Source organism: Delphinus delphis, chromosome 3 (genome assembly GCF_949987515.2).
Source record: "Delphinus delphis chromosome 3, mDelDel1.2, whole genome shotgun sequence".
NCBI classification, from domain to species: Eukaryota; Metazoa; Chordata; class Mammalia; order Artiodactyla; family Delphinidae; genus Delphinus; species Delphinus delphis.
Window position 1 is genome coordinate 25863151 of NC_082685.1, and position 6000 is coordinate 25869150.

Consider the following 6000-nt stretch of genomic DNA (forward strand, 5'->3'; position numbering starts at 1 on the left):
TTACATATTTTTGTTTCACAGTGATAGATGAAGACTGGGTCGGTCATGAGAGAGGTCCTGGTGGCCTCTGGATGGCGTAAATTTAAGATTATGCTAAATATAAAATCTAACATTAAGCATATTTTGTTACATGCATAACTTTTAGCAGCATGAAAGATGATAGGTTATAGGATCAGTCATCTATTAGAATCCCCTCTCTGTCACTTAACGGCTAATGCTTGCTTTTTTTTTTTTTTCTGGAAGCATAGTTGATTTACAATGTTGTGTTAATTTCTGCTGTACAGCAAACTGACTCAGTAATACACACATAAATACATTCTTTTTTATACTCTTTTCCATTATGGTTTATCCCAGGATATAATGGCTAATGCTTTAAACCAAATAATGTTTCTGAGCCTCAGTTCTCTTATTTGTAAAGTAGGTATAATAGTTTCTACCTTATAAAGTTCTTGAGAGGTTTAAATAAACCTGATACCTGGTATGTAGTATACGCAAAACAACTTGCAACTTCTATTTTGATGCTGATTATTTAAAAATCAGTGTTATGTGTGCGCAAGTACATACATGTCTGTGTGGATGTGGATGGGCTGTGGTGTATATCTCCATGTCTAACCAGAATATCCATCCGTACTCCCTTTGTTTTTGTTTTTTCAGGGTTTCCTAGTCTTGAACTACTGGCTACATGGCTACCAAATGCCTAAGGGAGTTCTTCACAGCTGAGTTATGAAGCTGGAATTGGTTCTAGACGCTGGGTAGATGCAAAGCAGCCTAACTCTTCAAGTACCGACATTTCTCACCTCCGATTCCGGCCTCTACTTTGAGAAGGATACCTTAGCTTCACCGACTTTCAGTAGTACAGAAGCCCATTTCCTCCCCCCATCAGTGAAAAGAAATCTATCGCTTCAAATGTAAATTGTTCATATAAAAGGAACGTACAGTCTGTTTTACAGAAGTAAATCGACCGTCAAGAGAAGACTTGGCCTCTAATTTATATTGCTTTGCACTTTGGTCTGATACTAAGAAACAGCATTCTTCGGTGAAATTTTGGGTGCCAAACACCTACCCAGAATGTCCAGGGCTTTCCTTTTCAGAAGTTAGCGTTCTCCTTTTGACCGTCCAAGTCATTATGAATTGTGACTTGTATTAGGAACATGTTGGACAATGGAAACATTTCTCTGGGTTGTTTTAGTAATATTTTTTGGATTATACTTCCTTTCTGTACCAATTTCTTTTAATTTAAAGAACTGTAAGCCAGGTTATATTATCTCCCAACAGGTAATATAGCTCTTTTCTTTTATTAACTGTTCTCTGTACCCGCAACCATCTCCTGATATTTGGTAGAGTAACACCTTTACATGTGTGCTTGCCTCCTAATTTAAAATACTGTATCCGCATGTAGATATAATGTACATAACAGTTTAACCTCAAGGTTGCTCGAGTCAGGGCCCCCGTGCCTGAGACACTAATGCAGAGTGTGTTCGCCCTTAGCCGTGGGCTGGACTCAAGAACCCGCTACCAGGGTTGATGTGGATTACCTAGAACCCTTCCTGCAGTATTCATACGGTGTTCTTATTTTGTCATTGTCATTGTCATTGTGTGTGTGGTGTGTGTGTGTGTTTTAATGGGAATCTTGTTTTAAGATGTAATTTCTAAAGTTTAACACAAAATGTTTTATTTGTTGTGCAGTATATACAGTAGAGAGGTACCTTAAATACTTTTGTTGTTCTTTTCCTCATCAGTACTCCTTAAGTACCCGTGGTCATTTCCCATAGCATTCATTTGACTCCACCGTCACAGGTCACACTCTGTGTGTTAGTAACCCTGGGAAGGGAAGAGCGAGAAGGCCCCCGCTGACTGGCTCTCCCGGCTCTGGCATTCGTGCGTCCTGCCCTTGTCAGGTGGTAGCAGGGCCCACTTGTGTGTTGGAGCCCGGGACCCGCGTCAGGCTGGTTCAAGGGCCCATCTTGAGGGGAAGGGTCCTCCCAGGCGGTGTGAAGCCTCAGGCTCATGGTCCCATCCCTGTCATCTCTGGTGTCACCTGCTGCCGTGGCCCCGGCAAGCTCTCCTGGCTCCCGCGCGCTCCGCAGCCCGAATGTGTGAATGGCACCATCATGCTGACGTGCGTGGAAAGGACTTTGGCATCTGGTTGGCACTCCTTTTCCCTTGTTCAATATTAGGTTTTGATTTGCCCCTTGCCATTGTTTCCAAAGATCAAGGAATGTTGCTAACGTTTTAAAGGACCAATGAGAACTTCCTGTAACTAAACCTCTTCCCGTGGAAGCACACTCTCCCACTGAGGGGAAGGTGCCTGGGCTCTGTTTTGTCCTTTACATTGAGAATGGTGTGGGAATCAATGTGTGTGTCTGTGGTTGTGGGTTGGTTTGCTTTTTTGTTTTCCTTTGTCCTTTTTAAAAAATACATCCTTCCCTCCTACATGTTAGTAAATTAATTTCTGGTTTTGAAAAGTTGAGTCTCAAAGTGTTAAAAAAAAGAAATCTCCGTTCAGCGGGTGGGTGTTGTAACCCTGACAGCGGTTGTGAAAGTGACTTAACTTTGACCACTCTTACCTTACAGCTTTAATATCAGATTGGTTAGGAGAGCCCAGGGGGCAGGGCAGGGAGGGGCAGGGGAGGAGGCAATTCTTCTGAACGAATGGACTTTCTGTGGTTGTCTCTGCATGTTTAATATAGAAATTCTGGTTCCTTGGGAGATCATGGCCTTTGAATATGCACACAACCTTTGAATTGTGCCTACTAAATTATAGCAGGGGACTTTGGCACCCGAGGAATTCTGACTTTCTGGGATTATAGTAGTAATTCCCAGCTGTACTCTGGACTTTATTTTGCTAACCATAATTGAGAAACTGTAAATTACTGCTATATTAATGTTTTAAAGCACTGGGATAGTCTGATTCTAACTTGTAATTAATTATGTTTGCCAATAACTGTTTGAAATAAATTTGTGTCTGAACAGCTATTGAAACTGTTAAATTGTACAGATATTATTCACGACAGCTTTGTACTGTGGAATGTGCTTAATAAAAAACAAAAAGTTTGACCTTTGTCCAATAAATTGCTAAGTAATGTCAATAAATCAAGTATGAGTATTATGCAGTACACCTGATCTGGCTTCATGCAATTGTTACTTCAGCTACTAATTCAAAGCCAATACTCTTAATAAAGTGTTGCAATACTCTGATGTTCTGTTAAGAAATTTTTCAAAAAAAACTGTTAACGTGCTGTCAGTATATCAGTGACATACAATTAAAGTTTGTAGATTGAAAAAATCATCTGCTCTGTACAGTGAGGTTGAAGACAAAGTACTTTTTTTGGTGTGGGAGAACTGGTATGAGATAATGCCAGTCCATGCCCTGGGGCTGGTTCAGAACTCCTCCCCAGCAAATCTGCTTTCCACAAGTGCTTAATTGCCTTGCAAGTTACTATGAAAATGGTCCCTTAAACGTGCCAGATGGCTCTGGGTGGGAGTAGATCCTCTGATTCTCGAAGGGGTGGGGGGGGGGCAGTGTGAGAAGTGCAGCTGCAGCCCTCTCCCCCTTACACATCGGACATGAAATTGTTGTCTTTCCTTTTGGCAGATTGACACATCACTGGTTGAGGACCAGAGCAGAAGGAAATACAGTATCTGCAGGATTCTGCTCAGGAGGCCTGCACAGTAGCAGAGTTTTCCTGATAACTAGATTCCGCCAGCCCTTAGCCGAATTGGTAATGTAGACTTTTGAGATGAAATTAGAGTAATTCTATACAGTTTTGCCCCCACTCATTTTTCTTGTAAAAAAAATGTTTTAGAAATAGCTAGTATGCATACGGTTAAGAAAACCAATTTACAAGCCATAAAAGATAGTGTACAAAGTGGTTCTCCCTTTCACTCTTGACCCTCCGTCCTCCAATCCTTGTTAACCAGTTTTTTGCATATCCTCTGACAGATAATAGTCTGTGTACGGAAGGGTGTGTGTATGTACGTGTCTATGCGTATATGCCTACCTGCCTGTCTACATACAAACATACAATACTGTCCCCATGCCCTGTAACATTAATGGTAGCATGCTGTACTGCACCTTTTCATCTAGTCTTCTTGAGATTATATCCTATGTCAGTACATGTAATTCTTGCTGGTGGCTGCCTAGTATTTGGTTATAAGGATATTCCATAATTTATTTAGTTCCTTGAGCACCAGGTTGAAGTGGTTTCTTGACTTTTCCTATAATGACTCTCCATTTTCACAGGTCTTTCTATCCCTGCCTGTGCTAAACAGAATAAACTGTTCTTGGTGATTTGGGCTAATCGTTATGAAGAGCAGATGTTGAACCCAGACTGTGCTGCAGGGTGGAAAAGCCTCAGGTGTCGGCCTGGATCGTCACACCTCCAGTCGTCTCCTGCCCTCACATATAGGTGTTCAGTCCATAACTTCAGTCAATACAAAGCAGTCAGTACTAGTTTCTCTTTTCCTTGGTAGGTGAGGTGTTACTGCAAGAAATTCACAGCTACGAATGCACAGAGATTCTCAGATTTTGGTAGAACTCCTTGGATATACAATCAGACTAAGTGGTGCTTTGCAACCTCAGCCTGTTTGGTTTCTAGTTAATAAGGAGAAGGGGGCCTCCCTGGTGGCGCAGTGGATGAGAGTCCGCCTGCCGATGCAGGGGACACGGGTTCGTGCCCCGGTCCGGGAGGATCCCACATGCCGCGGAGCGGCTGGGCCCGTGAGCCATGGCCGCTGAGCCTGCGCGTCCGGAGCCTGTGCTCCTCAACGGGAGAGGCCACAACAGTGAGAGGCCCGCGTACCACACAAAAAAATAATAAGGAGAAGGGAAATTAGGGAGACTGGCTGATCATCCTGTTACTAATTAGCTGTGTGGCAATCCCCCCTTTTGGATCTCAGCTTTCCCATGTATAAGAGAAGGTTTCAAAAAAAAAGAGTAGGTTTCACTAGTCCAAGTCCTGGAGGGTGCCTGCCCTAGCTCTGGATGGTCTGTTGCTGGAATGCAGACCCAATGATGCCAGGTGTAAATTTTCAAGAAAAGCTGAAAATCCAGTTTATGAAGAGACCCAATTTATCAAAGTTGAGAACTGATTTTTTTTTTTTAAGTCAATTGCTAGAGTATCAGCTTGCTGTCTCTGAACCGTCTTAAGCTTTTCTAGCAGTGACCTGTTGAAGCATTGCATCCAGGATTGGCAACTGAATTCTTGAAGAATGAAAGGGATTCCAGAGAAAAGGGACAAATTAAGTGATGAGCTTTGTGGCAAAGTGACCAGCACACAGTAGTCAATACATGTTGGTTAATAAAAAATGACCCAAAAAGGGAGGTGTTTGAAAAGACAAGGAGAGGAGGAGGAAGGAATCAAGAGCTGACAGCCACTGTCTTCAGTCACATTTAACATTGAAGGTAGCGTGCTTGTACATGCTACACGTTGCATGCACTTCCAGCTGGGGAAGACTCTGGGAGCTCCAAGACCTCCAAACTTCTGTTTGTCTGTTGCACAGAGCTGGGTCTAACACCTCATAGACACTCAATCAGCATCTGCAGGATAACTGAGAACAGGGCCATATTCAGGTGTTTACCTGCCCAAATGCACTGAAATCCTCATTCAAGTGTTGTAAAATTTTTCTTGGTTGTATGAAGCCATGTGGAAGAATTGTAGTGCAGATCAGCAGTAACTATTTCCTCTGTGCGCGCAGGGTAACCTGGAAAGCATACTTCTGTAAATGGATTTGTATTGTCCCATTGCTTTCAACTTTGTGACCACCTACTCATCCTGTCTCCAGGAATCACTTAATTGTATTTCTCAGAGTAGACATGTTATTGTTGGGTTGGTCTGGGAAAACAGGGAAGTGACCACGCCAAAGACTTTAAATCTGTGGCGGGGCATGCCTTAGGAACAGCAGCTCAAAGCCGATGTTCTAGGGAGGTATCATGACTACAACTTAAGCTCCCTCCACCCTTCACCACCATTTTTGGATCCAAGGAACCATTCTGTGCTC

The 6000-nt window shown here is 42.8% G+C and overlaps 1 protein-coding gene across 5 annotated transcripts in view; it reads left to right on the plus strand.

Moving 5' to 3' along the window:
* Nucleotides 1-3270, plus strand: part of FBXW11 (F-box and WD repeat domain containing 11) — a 132186-nt gene extending 128916 nt beyond the window's left edge. For all 5 annotated transcript variants that reach the window (XM_060008397.2, XM_069540572.1, XM_060008395.1 and 2 more), the window contains one exon: nucleotides 655-3270. The gene's annotated coding sequence lies outside the window, so the exon portion shown is untranslated. The remainder of the gene's footprint in view (nucleotides 1-654) is intronic.
* Nucleotides 3271-6000: the final 2730 nt, after the last annotated feature.